We start from the raw sequence: 13,640 nt of genomic DNA, 5'->3' as shown, positions 1-13,640 counted from the left end.
TTGTAGGACCTCTGGGTTTTAACAAGTATTGTTCCTTTCCCAGGAGTATTCCACAGCAACAAACCAGAGAGCATGTTTTATTTCATTGAAAAGAGCAAATGCTGGAGATCACAGTGGGTCAGACAGCATCCATGAGAGAGAGCAAGGTAAGTTTTAGTGTCGAGATGTCTCCTCATCAGAGCTGTTCATTTATTGTTTGCTTTCTGTGATTTGCTTGAGGTTAGTTTTATATTGGCCCTTTGGGGCCCCTGCCCACGAGTGCTTGGTGGGGACTGAGGCCAGGGAGAGCCAGTTTGCGATTGTTTATTTCCTCCTGACTTTGCCCAGAGGAATAGTATGTTTTGTTTAATTTTAGAAATTGAAAGCAGGTTTAGTTTCTGTTTTAAGAGCAGAGTGTATGCCGCAGTGTGGTGCCTGATCTTGGGAATGTCTGTTGCAGGCAGTGAGGGATGTTTTTCAGGCTGGAGGCCTGTGGTGAATACAGGAATGGATGCTGGGTCCAATGCCATTTTTCATTTATGTAAAAGATTTCAATGAGAATATAGGATGCATGGTTTGTGAGGAATGGCAGGTCAAGTTTAATTTTAATAAATGCAATATGTTGCACTTTGGTTCGAGGGACAGGACAAGACTTACACAGTTCACAGTAGGGCGTGTGGAGTGTTGTCAAACAGAGAGACCTAGGGGTTGGCAGAATGTCTTGGTGACCAAGTACATCGATCCCTGAAATTTCCCACCCAGGTTGGTAAGCCTGTCAAGAAAGCATACGATGTTAGCTTTTCTTGGTAGAGGTATTGAGTTTCTGAGCCATGAGGTCATGTGCAGCTGTAGAAAACTCTGGTGTGGCCACACTTCGAGTATTGTGTGCTTTTCTGGTCACTGCATTATAGGAAGGATGCAGATTGTTTGGAAAGGGTTCAGAGGCGATTTATTAGGATGTTGTCTGGTAATGAAGAGAAGTTCTTTTGAAGAAAGGCTGAGGGACTTGAGGCTGTTTTCATTAGAGAGAAGAAGGTTGAGAGGTGACTTATCTGAAATATCTGAGATAATCAGAGGATTCACGGTAGAGAGTGAGAGTCTTTTTCAACGGATAGTGATAGCTCACATGAGGGGACACAGCTTTAAATCGAGGAGTGATTGATGCAGGACAGTTGTCAGAGGTAGTTTCTTTACTCAGCGATTTGTACGGGTGTGGAATGCCCTGCCTGCAACTGTTGTAGACTCACCAAATTTATGGGAATTTAAATGGTCATTGGATAAACTATGGATGAAAATGAAATTGTGCAGGATAGATGGGCTTCAGATTTGTTCCACAAGTCATCGCAACATCAAGGGTTGAAGGACCTATGCTGCGCTCTGATGGTCGCTGTTCTATGTCCTGAACAAACGTGCAGATAACATTACAGCTGCAAATCCTCGAGTAGCCAGTCTCAAAACATACCCAGCCCCTCAGAACATCTGGCACGGGCTGTCCGAACCTGTGGGTTCTCCCAGTCTCCCCAGTGTGGAATGAACTTCTGAGGGGGAGATGGACAGATGGCAGATGTCTCAGCCTTGGCACCGTTACCCACCAGCAGAAGAAGATAAATCTTTTCTGAGACGCAAGAAGTGGGCCTCAGTACAGGACATGGCACCTTTGTTCAAGCCAGAGTCCGAGAGAGTGGACCGAGTGGGAAGATGACTCAGGAAAGTGACAGGAAAGAGAATGGGCCCATGTCCCAGGGCTTAGAGGAGGATGGAGGTAATGATTGGAACGTAGTCACCCAGTGAACCTCAGTAAATATAATTCCCCTGGTTGGGGCTCTTCCCCTGGTCCAAGCAGGGAGACCTGACTGGCAGGTGTGTTAGGGGTTCTGCTCACTTGAGGAGACATCTGTGTGAAGGCTAGGTCAGTGTCATGTCCTGTCCACGTGTAAATTGTTGACGTGCATACCGCAGCATGTTGCATTCAAGGAGCTCAGCAGTAACCAAGCATTAGATGAGACAAAGAAGACTGTTCTCCATCTTAAGAATGATATTGCGGGTGCAAGTGGTACTCCCCCTGAGTGCGGAGATACTGAGCTCCCCGTGTAGCTGCATGCCCTTGTCTGCCTTACCTGGAAGGAGGAGAACATCCCAGGAGAGTTCCCAAATGCCACATTTGTGAGCGTTATCAAAAAACGGAACACGTCAGACTGTGGTAACTCCAGGGGAATATCCTCAATGTCGAGCATTGGAAAACTCATCGCCAAGGTCCTGTTCAACTCTCTCTTCCTAGTGCCTGAGGAACTCCTCCTGGAGACTCAGTATCGCTTTCTGTCACAGAGGAGCACAAGGGACATGATTTTCACTGCTGCATATCGCATTCTTCGACCTTACAAAGGCGTTTGACACCATCAATCAGGAAGCATTTTTGAAGTGTTCTTCACCACTTTAGTTACAGCATGACATTTGTCACCACCCTTCTCCTGGTCCACAATGACAGATGTCATCATTATGACAAATGGCTTCAACACCTGCCCTTTGCCCCTTTGAACTGGTGGCGAGCAGGGCTGTGTCATCACCACAACACTCCTGAACCTAAGTTGCTGCAGGACCACTCCACCGACAAGCTGCCCACATTTACTCCAAGGGGGCTTTTGTTTTAGTCCTGCACTGTTGTTGTCCCAAAAACACTTGATGGGGTTCAGTGTGAGTGATAAATTATTTTCAGTTGAAATGAGCAGGTGTACTTCCTCTGGATTGCAACCCATTGTTGTTCTTTTCCCAGGAGTGTTCAATAGCGACATAACAGAGAGGGTTTATTCTTTGAAAAAACCAAATGCTGGATATTATTACAGGTCAGACAGCATCCATGAGAGAGAGCAAGCTAGGATATAGAGTCGAGATGATTCCTCATCAGAGCTGTTCATTTATTGTTTGTTTTCTTTGATTGACTTGAGTTTCTTTTTGTGAGGCTACAGGTGCAATAGGTGTTCCCCCTGAGGCATTGAGATGGATGGGCACTGAGCTCCCAATGCAGCTGAGGAGAGCATCCCTGGAGAGATCCCAGATGCCACAGTTGTGAGTGTTTTCACAACAGAACATGTGAGACTGTGCTAACTACAGCAAAATCTCCCTGATGTCGACCATTGGAAAACATATCACCAAGGTCCTTGTCAACTCTCTCCTGCCTGTGCCTTAGGAACCCATTCTGGAATTTCCCTGTTCTTCAGCCCCAGACGGGAACAAAGGACATGATTTTTACTGTTATATACGGTGCTCTTAGAACTTTCAAAGTCCTTTGACACCATCAAACAGGAAGCATATGTGGAGCATTCTTCTCTGATTTAGTTGCATCATGAAACTTGTCACCATCCCTCACCTGGTCCAGAACGATGTGTGAGTCACTTTAAAGACAAATGGTTTCAACACTGACCCATTCTGCCTCTGACCCAGTGTCGAGTCGGGCAATGTCATCACCACAAAACAGCTCTGAATCTACTTCACTGCAGGACCTCACCTCAGATAAGCTGCCCACTTTTAGACCAAGGGGGCTTGTATTGAAGTCCTGCAATGTCGCTAACCAGAAACCCTTGATGGTAGTCAGTGTAAGCAGTTCATTGTTTTTAGTTGAAATGAGCAGGTGTCCTTCCTCTGGATTTTTAACCATTCCCAGATACACTCCTGAGGAATGTTCAATATTGACAGAGCAGAGAGAGGTGATTTTTAACATAATTTTTGTTGAAATGAACAAATGCTGGAGATTACAGCGGGTCAGACAAAATCCATGAGAGAGAGCAAGCTAAGATTTTCTGTGAAGATGACTGTGCATTTGAGCTGCTCATTTGTTGTTTGTTTTATTTGACAACCTTGACTTTATTTTATTTTGACACTGTGTGACCCATGCCCAGGAGTGGTTGGTGGACACAGGGAGAGCCAAGTTTTAATTGTTTATTTCCTTCTGTTTTTCCCTCAAGGAAAAGTGTCTTTATTTTGTTTTACAAAGTGAAAGCAGCTTGTGTTTCTGTTTTGGAAGAGTAGAGTACTATGCCTATTTGGATGAGTGTGTTGCACAGACTGGGTGTTGGTTATCAGACTGGAGGCTTGTGATGAATATATGAATTGGTGATGTGTCCAATACCGTTTGTCATTTCTGTAAACGATTTGGTTGAGAAAATAGAGCGCATGGTTTGTAAGGAGTGTTAGGCAGAGTATAATGTTGATACATGCAAAATAGTGCATTTGGTATGAGGAACAATCCAAGACCACATTTGGAATGGCCTGTAGAGTGTTGTCGAACAGAGAACCCGAGGGTTGACAAAACCTCTACAGTGCGGAAGTAGGCCATTTGGCACAACAGACCCACACTATCAGTCTCATTTCCCTTACGTGCAAAAGTAGAGGCACAAATCAAGGGACTGGAAAGCTAACGATGATCAAACCACTGCAGTGTGCCCTATGTGCAGTGCTGTTCGAACCCATTATGTGTCGATTTGCCTATGTGGAGATTTTAATGTATCGATGAGGGAATTTTTGAAGCCAGGTATATAACTGATGCATCACATTGAGGACTTGTCTGGAAAACCGCAGATGCCTTGTCCTTTACAAAGCTGGATATGTGTCATATGAATGTAGCATTATGCTTCAATGAGGATTCCCATAAATATGCTACAGTTAATACACATAAAGGCTGTAACCACTGTACTTGACTGCCTTTGTTTTGGGATATCATCAGCCAATGAATCGTTTCCAGTGAATGGCCGAGAACTGTTTACAAGGTCTACCCATGGTCCCTATTTCTATGAAGATTTGCTCATCACAGGGAAGATCAACAAATATCATTTAATGTTTATCCAAGACCTTAGGAAGGAAGAAAATGTGTTCCAAGACACCCCAAGTGACGTAATTGAGCTACTGCATGGACAAGTGGGTAAGACAGATTGAAAGATAAAGCAAGGACAACCAAGGGTTCATTGGCTCCCACGTCTGCATTGGAGCTTCAGTCTTTCCTTGGGTTGGTGAATTATTACGGAGAAAATTGTGTAATCACCTGGCCTCCATTTTGGCAGCTGAGATTTGCTATTGAGAAGGGCCTGCTTTGCAAATACTCACATCGCCAAAAATAACTCTTATGGGAATTGAAAAAGCAGCTATCATCATTTAATGCCTTGGCAGAGAATGATCTCCAGTCAGATGTGGCACTGACGTGCAAAGCGTCACCATCTGGTATCCAGTTACTGCTGGCTGACCGACAGAAGGGATTGCCTGGTCGTACTTGCTTCCCAGAGTTTGGCTGGTGCTGAATGAAAATGCATCCAGATGGAGACGGAATGTTTGGCAGTAACCTTTTGTGTGAGAACGTTCAACCAATAGGTTCCTGCACATATCTTTGATGTAGTAAAGCATCACAAAACACTGCTAGAGCTACCTGAAGAAGGCAGAGCTATCCCAATTCCAGCTTGAGGTTAAATTCAGAAGTGAGCTCTTATTCTGAGTGCATGGATTTACAACTAGGAACACCATATCTGCAGTCAACTGGTTAATGCCTGAAGTCACCATGGCGCGTGCCACCAAAGGAAGAGTTCATTTTAGTTTTAACGATTCTGCATCCTTTCTGCTCACCTCTGACAACATCACACTGTAGATACAAGTCCTGGCGAAACAAGAACCACTGGTGGTGTTCGAAACTGATGACGATCATCATAACCAGGATGGAATTCTTTCTGGAGCTGGCAAGACCAGATGACTGTTGAAGATGGCACGCTTATGTGGGGAGCAAACATATTTGTTACAGACAAAGATCATTGTCAGATACCAACTAAACTCCATCAGGCTCATCCTATGATTTCCAAAATGAAGATGTTGGTGGAAAGTTATGTCTGATAGCCAGAATTGGATGCCGATGCAGCCATGTTGGTGGGACAGTATCCACAATGCCAAGAAGGACAGAAATTGTCACCAGCAGTGCATAATTTTCATGGCACTGATCAGGTAGAACCTTAGCTCAGTTACATGACGAATGTGCCAGTCCATTTTGTTGGATCTGTAGTTTAAGGATGTCGGTCACAGATAAAGGTTATTCGTTTGCCAGCAGGTAGTTTAGTGTATTACCTAAAATCGAATGGCATTCGCATGTAGTGACAACTGCATGTGTTGTCTGATTGTATGGTGGAAAGTACAGTCCAAACATTGAGGGCAAAGTTAAGTAAACAGCCGACAACTTCACTGGATGTCAAACTGTCCCACTTTCTCTCTGATTATAGAAACACCGCTCACACAACTGCAGTGACAACGCCACCAGAATTGCTAATGTGAAGAAGCCTCCAAGTTAAATCGGATCTTCTCGGATGTTGTGGGGAGAGTGACACGGCATCAGGAAGGCCAATGCCAGTCACAAAACCCCTCTTTGTGTGAGGCAGTTTATTTCATGGCACAAAATGTGCTGTTGAATCGGTGGGAATGGCCCTGAATGTGTTCAAAGTGAAGTCAGGTCACAAGATGTACAATGCTTATGTCACACTAGAAGTCCTGAACAATTTTGAGGATCACACGTTTGCTGCAACCTCAAGACGTGGTCAGGAGCACAACATACCCAGCCCCTCACAACATTCAGCAAGGCTGTCCGAATCTGTGGGTTCTCCCCCTCCTCCACTCAGTGTGGAAGATTCCTCTGAGAGTGAGATGGACGTGGCAGATGTTGCAGCATTGACACCATTACCATCTGTAGAAGAAGATACATTTCTTCTGAGATGCAAGAAGTGGGCCACAGTCCAGCCCAAGGCGGCGGAATGCAGCCCCGAGTCCGAAGAAGTGGATCTCGTGGGAAAATGACTCATGATATGTTGCAAGAGAATGGGCCTTTGTCCCAGGAATTAGATGGGGACGTAAGTAATGACTGGGACACAGTCAATGAGTGAACCTCATTGAATATATATTTCCAGGTGGAGGCTGTTCACCTGGTCTAATCAGGGAGACCTGAGACATCTCAACACCTACATTCAATGTGCTGACTAATAAAGGCAAGTGTATCAAATGCCTTCTTCATGGCCCTGTCTACCTGCTTCTCCATTTTAAATCACTATGAACCTGCACTCAAACGTGCCTTTGTTCAGCAATCACATCTTACCACTAAATGTGTAAGTCCTGCCCTGGTTTGCCTTACCAAAACTTCGCACCTCAGGTTTATCTAAATTAAGCTCCATTTGCCACTCCTCAGCCCATTGCCCCTTTTGATCAAGGTCCCCTTGTATTCTGAGATAACCATCGTCACTGTCCACAACATCACCAGTTGAAGTGTCAGCTGCAAACTGATTAAACATGCCTCCTATAGTCATATTTAAGTTATTTATATAAATGATGGAAAATAGTGGACCCAGAGCCAATCCTTGCAGCTCACCTGTGGTCACAGGCCTCCAGTCCGAAAAGCAATCATCAACCTCCACCTTCTGTCTCCTAATTTCAAGCCAATTTTCATCCAAATGGCGAGCTTTCCCTGGATTCCACGTGACCAAAACTTCCCAACTGTGCTCATAAGATCTCTAAGCATTTCACTGGAAAAATAATTTACATTTATCCAGTCAGTCATGATGTGGTGAAATATGGTTCACGATTGCAGGAAGTAAAGATAAAATCTGAATGCTTATCTTTAAAATGGCGAGAAATTATGAAACATAGCCATCCTTTGCGAATGTTAGGACCCGGTACACAATGATCAGAAAGTTAATGTGACGGTGCAGTCAAAAAGGTGGACGAATGATACGTTCTCAGTTATTGCCAGGCGATTGGAATAGGACAGTGAGGAAGACTTGCTTTGAGTATCCACGGGTTTGGGTGTGAAAATGGATCCTTTCCAATAGACACACACACACACACACACACTGAACAAAGTGTGTTGGGTAAATGTGGGGGTGCTTGGTATTCTCGAAGTTCATTGTTCCCTAATATGCAGCCACAATGTCGAAATATGTCATTGACAGTAAAAAAAAAAGCTGTTAGCAGGATAGTTACGAGTGTCGGAATGTTATTGGTATTTTGGTGGGGAAGATGGATGGATGATGATGAAGTCCAATGTGGAGAAGTGTGAGGTGATAGATTTTGGGCAGAAGAAGAGTCAATCGACAATTTGGCTCCAATTCAAAAAGGGGTTTAACAGGAGCAGGGTGTACATGGACTGATGGCATCTATGTTGGCAGGATAGGCTGAGAGAACATCTCATAGAAAACATTGTCTCCTGGTCCTTGTTCACAGTGACAGAGACTGTAGGAGCAATGAGGTGATGTTGTGTTTGTTTTTCTATAATGCACCAGATCAGGTTCAGCTGGAGCATTGTTTCCTGTTCTGGAAACCACACAATCGGAAGGATTGTGGAGACTGTCGAGACAAGGTGAAACAGGTTTACAAGAAAGCTTTCGGGGATGTGCATGCTCAGTTCGCATCATCGCTTGGAGGAGTGAAGCTGAGAAAGAGTCGGCTGAGGAATTGCAAAACTCGCACCCACACATCCCTGCTCAGCTTCGTCCAAGGCCCGAAAGGTGCCTTCCACATCCGTCAACGCTTCACCTGCACCTCCACCAATGTCATTTATTGTATCTGTTGCTCCCGTTTCGGTCTCCTCTACATTGGGAAGACCGGACACCTTCTCACAGAGCACTTCAGACGACATTTCCAGAACACCCACACCAATCAAACCCACTGCTCCATGGCTGAAGCATTCATTTCACCCTCCTACTCTGCCGAGGACATGCAAGTCCGGGGCCTCCTCCATCGCTACTCCCTCACCATCCGACACCTGAAGGAAAAATGCCTCATCTACCATCTTGGGACATTTCAACCCCATGGCATCAATGTGGATTTCACCAGCTTCCTCACTTCTCCAACACCCCCACTTTATCCCAGTTCCAACCTCCCAGCTCAGCACCATCTTCATGATCTGTCCCACCTGCTAATCTTCCTTCCCACCTGTCTGCTCCACTCTTCCCCATGACCTATCACCTTTATCCCCACCTCGACCCATTTATTGCAGTTCAGCTACCTTCAACTTACCCCCACCCCCTCTTATTTATCTCCTCACCCACGAGGCTCCCAGCATTATTCCTGATAAAGGGCATTTGCTCGAAAAGTCGATTTTCCTGCTCTTTGGATGCTGTCAGACCTGCTGTGCTTTTCCAGCACCACTCGAATCATGATGATAACACCAGTATCACTTTTCGATCATGTCTGTTCTTGTCAGCTTTAAAATCTGATCCATCCCTGAATTAGGGACTAAATAGTATTCTGAATTTTGCAGGAAGAGGTTGGATTAGGAGCTTGCTCAACCAACTTCGCACATCGTCCTGGTGTTGCAGTGTTTCTGAGAATCGTGCACCCCTCATAAAAGAATCCGAAAATCAGCTTTATTAGTTCACTTTTTTGTGTGTTCACTTTATCTCTCGTCTACCGAGTCTGTGTGTAAGAAAGTGCACTGCCAACCTTTTGGTCACGTCAGACTCGTGCAAATCAATTTGTTCTCGGTTGCTATTCACCTGTCACTTTCTGCATGTTCAGCACTTACTCTCAATGTTATCACTTTATCCCTAGTGCACGCCGCCCCTTCCCACCAACTCCCAACTCCGAACTGCAGAAGGAAAACAAAGTTGCCCACCAGCTCCATCTAATGTCAAATGCCATTTCAGAAAACAAAATGGAGAAGATGAAACTATTGAATTAATCAACAGTTTAGATTTTGATAATGACGATGATGACTCGGATTTATTGAAAGAGAGATCTTGAGAACGCTGTGAAGAAGGAAAAATCTGATGTTTTAAAGCACATAGAGTCGCAGAGATGTACAGTACAACTTGTCCATGCTGACCAGATTTTCGAACCTAATGTAGTCCTATTTGACAGCACTTGGCCCATATTCCTCAAAACCCTTCATCTACTCAACCAGATGCCTTTAAAATGTTGTATTTGTATCAACCTCCACCACTTCCTCTGGCAGCTAATTCCACACAGACACCACCTTCTGCATGAAAACATTGCCCCTTAGGTTCCTTTTAACTTTTTCCTCTCTCACCCTAAACCGATGCCCTCTCGTTCTGAACTACCGCAGGGAAAATACATTTTCTGTTTACCCTATCCATGCTCCTCATGATTTTATAAACCTCTATACGGTCAACTCGCAGCCTCTGAAGCTCCAGGGAAAACAGCCCCAGCCTATTCACCCTCTCCCTGTAGCTAAAACCACTCCAACCCTGGCAACAATTCTTGTAAATCTTTAAGAATGTTTGTCATCAGCGTGCAAGAACAACCAGAGTCAATAGGTGTTTGTGACGGCTTTATTTTCTCAATTTAAAGGCCTGTGAGTACAATTAGATTACATATTCACTGATGTAGGACACAGTTGTGTGTGGTATCATGAATGAGCAAGTCAGAGGCATATTACTCTGAGCGCCGATTCTCACATTAACCACTCCAATAGATGCTTGTGGAGCTGGCGAAATAAGCCCGAGTTTAAAAAGACAGTGCATCAAGATGTATAATTACCTGTCCACAAAGTACATTATTACTCTAAGAACACTGCAAACTCTCCAGCGCCTGAGACACGTCCTGCTCAGAGACTGGCACAACATCTCTACCTGTCCTTTGCTTTTTTTACACTTTGATGCCTCGATCAGAACCTAATGTTAAACAGTGTTCCTGTCTTGCCTGGGTGTTTATCGCAGACATAAGCCAGGCACCTTATTGTTGTTGTTAGCGGTGATCAAAAAGGGGCTGGTCTGTCAGGCACTTGGAACAGCAGCTAAAGCAGCAAACATACTGCACGTGCATATTTTGGGACAATCAGGATCAGGGAATCTGTACCACTGCAGTCAAGAGAGTTGGCCAAACAAACTACTCATAACATCCCCGGAATTCTCCAGTAGATTTTTCAATCTTGAATTCCCGTTCACCAATCCATGCTGACACTGTCTGTTCCTGTCATTTGTGGAGCAGTTCAATGAAATTCTCAAGGAGATATTCTGTGGCCCTTACAGTAGCAATGAGGTTGGGGAAGTCAGTTCTGGTAATGGGGGCACCCTGCTTGTCGGCAGAGTAGACAGGTATTGTGGAAGGGATGGGAAAAGCATCATATTAGAGGACATGAGTTACTGTGGTAGTTTGATCACCATTACTGTCCCGGTTTTGGTGTGGTGGTTGCTATGTGATGGTTGGCACGGCGACACTATAGGGTGGGGCTAGGGGACAGGTAACTTTGTGAGGTAAAGTTTATACAGGATAGAGCTGTGTGGGAAATACAGAAGCTCATGGGCTCCATACAAAGTGCAGGGAAGAAAGGAGAGTGAGGATGTCATGTTGCTGCTTTATAAGATTTCAGTTCGGCTTCACTTAGAGTGTTGTGTTGAATGCTGGTCACCACATTACAGACAGGATGTGGAGGGTGCAGAAGAGGTTTACCAGGATGCTTGTTGTATTAGATGTTACGAGCTATGAGGAGACTCTGGAAGAACTCAGGTTGTTTTCCTCGGAGCAGCGGAAGCTGAGGGGAGACTCCATGGAAGTGTATAAAATTATGAGACACATAAATAGAGTTGACAGTCAGAATCTCTTTCCCAGAATTGCAATGTCTCAAACTGTGGAATATACATTGAAGACGAAAGTGTGAAAGTTCAAATGAGATGTGGGGCAAGGTTGTTTTTCACTGAGAATAGTAGATGTCTGGAACATAACATCAGGGCTGTTAATGGAGACATATATGATAGGTGTATTTAAGCGTCTTTTAGTCCATAAGCAGATGGATGTGCAAGGAATGGAGGGATGTGGACCAAGTGACCATCAACCAGCTGGAAATGGCAGTTGTTAAATAAATGAAGACAGAAGTGAATGTATTTGCAGGAATGGTGGGCAGCAACCGAATCTACTAAACTAAACTAAACTAATCTGAATCTACTCCCAATCATTAGACTTACTATTATTTATAATGTTATTATCTGCCATTTCATTTGACTTACTGCAAATCGATCGGTAACTTATTTCATCATTGCACACGCTGGTAACTTTGACAGCACAAGACAATATCTAACACTTTGATAGAGAGTTTATAAAACAAGATTCACACCAGTCCAAAAAAAGTGAAGAATTCAGTGGACGAACATGGAAGATTTTGAACTCACAAGTGAGAATTGACAACCAAGAATTTGGAGGACAATGTATCTGTGTTGGATCTGGTAGTCTCCAGATAATCAGAGAATATTGGAATTTGTTGGGATATGCAAACTAGGAGAATAGAAGAAATTTGAACAAAATAAAGACATGGATTTTGTAAATTGGTATCCAGCTGATATGGCACTGGAATAGAAGGGTACAGTGGTGACAATGTTTCACCACTTATGAGCTGAGGCAGGGATTTCAGAGCCGTTTTTCAGAAGCAAACGATTCTTCATGATGGTGCAAATATCTTTTTGAATTTATCACACATTTTTTTATAAAGCCACAATGGAAAGAGGGTTCTTCCAGAGTCACTAAGAGACACCACAAATTTTAAATGAAAGCAGTAAGCATGTTCACACACCTGCCACATCCAACCTCATTCCCGAGTTCGCATCGCACTTGCCTTTGAACCCTGTGACTTGGCCTTGGATTCCCCATCAACACAGCAACTGAATCATGGAAAGTAACAAATTAAGATAGGGAATGGTATGAACATCAGGCCGGGGAAACTGAATGGAAACGGAAAAAGTAAAGTATTGCTGAAATACATTTGTAAACAGTATATCATTTAATCTTTGTTACAGGAAACATGTTAGATTTTTAAACTTTGATTCCGATAAGTGAGGAAGCATGGGTCAGGAGACTGTTGTTGCTTTTGCCACTCCGACCTGCAGTGAATGCTGATACTTTCTTTCTGGTCATTTCTATTTGTACTCGCTTCACTCGCTGAGAACGGATTACTTGGGAAAAAAAGATTTTTGTGCATATCTCGCTCCTTTTTCTGTTATGCTTCTGTTATTCAGCTTTCTATGAAGAGTTATTCTTGCTGACAATCCTTTACACTGGCTTTGCTCCTCCAGTCTCTTTCATTCTGCCCCACAGTTGGAGTTATTCCCTGCCCAGTAAAAAAGGGATGTTGTCATATTGTTGCTCCTGCTTCTCCATTCAGTCCAATCCTCATGTGGACCTCATATTCCATTAGCTGCTGCATTTCATGTTGGCTGTTTGTTACTTGGATTTATTCATCAATTGAATTACTTTTATAGCTGGATATTTCACTGCAGACTTTAACTGGTCTCTGAAGTTTTTCTGAGTCACCACATAAATAAAAGCATTTGTGCAGCAACTTAGGTTCCGCAGCATTAAGGCAGCTTGTAGAAAGAGAAGAAAAGCAGCGCGATGCAAGGAATGCCCGATGTGAAAAATATATAAAATATACAACAACCAGAGAAGAATGAAGCTGGCAGATATGGAAAAGAGTAAAATTACAGAATTCCGTCTGCTCTCTATTTCTGGATCATTCGCTGTGTTTCTCTGACCCCTCAGTACCTTCCGTACCTTCATAGCCTCAGAGATGTGCCTGACTGTCAGAATATTGAGAAAGGGAATGAAAGTGAATGGGAACATTGGTGTCAAGAATTGTTCAATATATTTAAAACTTGCCCACTGAAGGCCATTATAATAACTGGACCTGGTATGGCAGTACCATG

At 43.8% G+C, this 13,640-nt stretch overlaps 1 pseudogene; it reads left to right on the top strand.

Moving 5' to 3' along the window:
• The first annotated feature begins 9,153 nt into the window (after window positions 1-9,153).
• Window positions 9,154-9,330, top strand: LOC132808810 (U2 spliceosomal RNA; annotated as a pseudogene).
• The last annotated feature ends 4,310 nt before the right edge of the window (window positions 9,331-13,640 follow it).

Source organism: Hemiscyllium ocellatum, assembly GCF_020745735.1.
Source record: "Hemiscyllium ocellatum isolate sHemOce1 chromosome 40 unlocalized genomic scaffold, sHemOce1.pat.X.cur. SUPER_40_unloc_1, whole genome shotgun sequence".
Classification (NCBI taxonomy): Eukaryota; Metazoa; Chordata; class Chondrichthyes; order Orectolobiformes; family Hemiscylliidae; genus Hemiscyllium; species Hemiscyllium ocellatum.
This window is presented reverse-complemented; position numbering and strand designations above follow the sequence as displayed.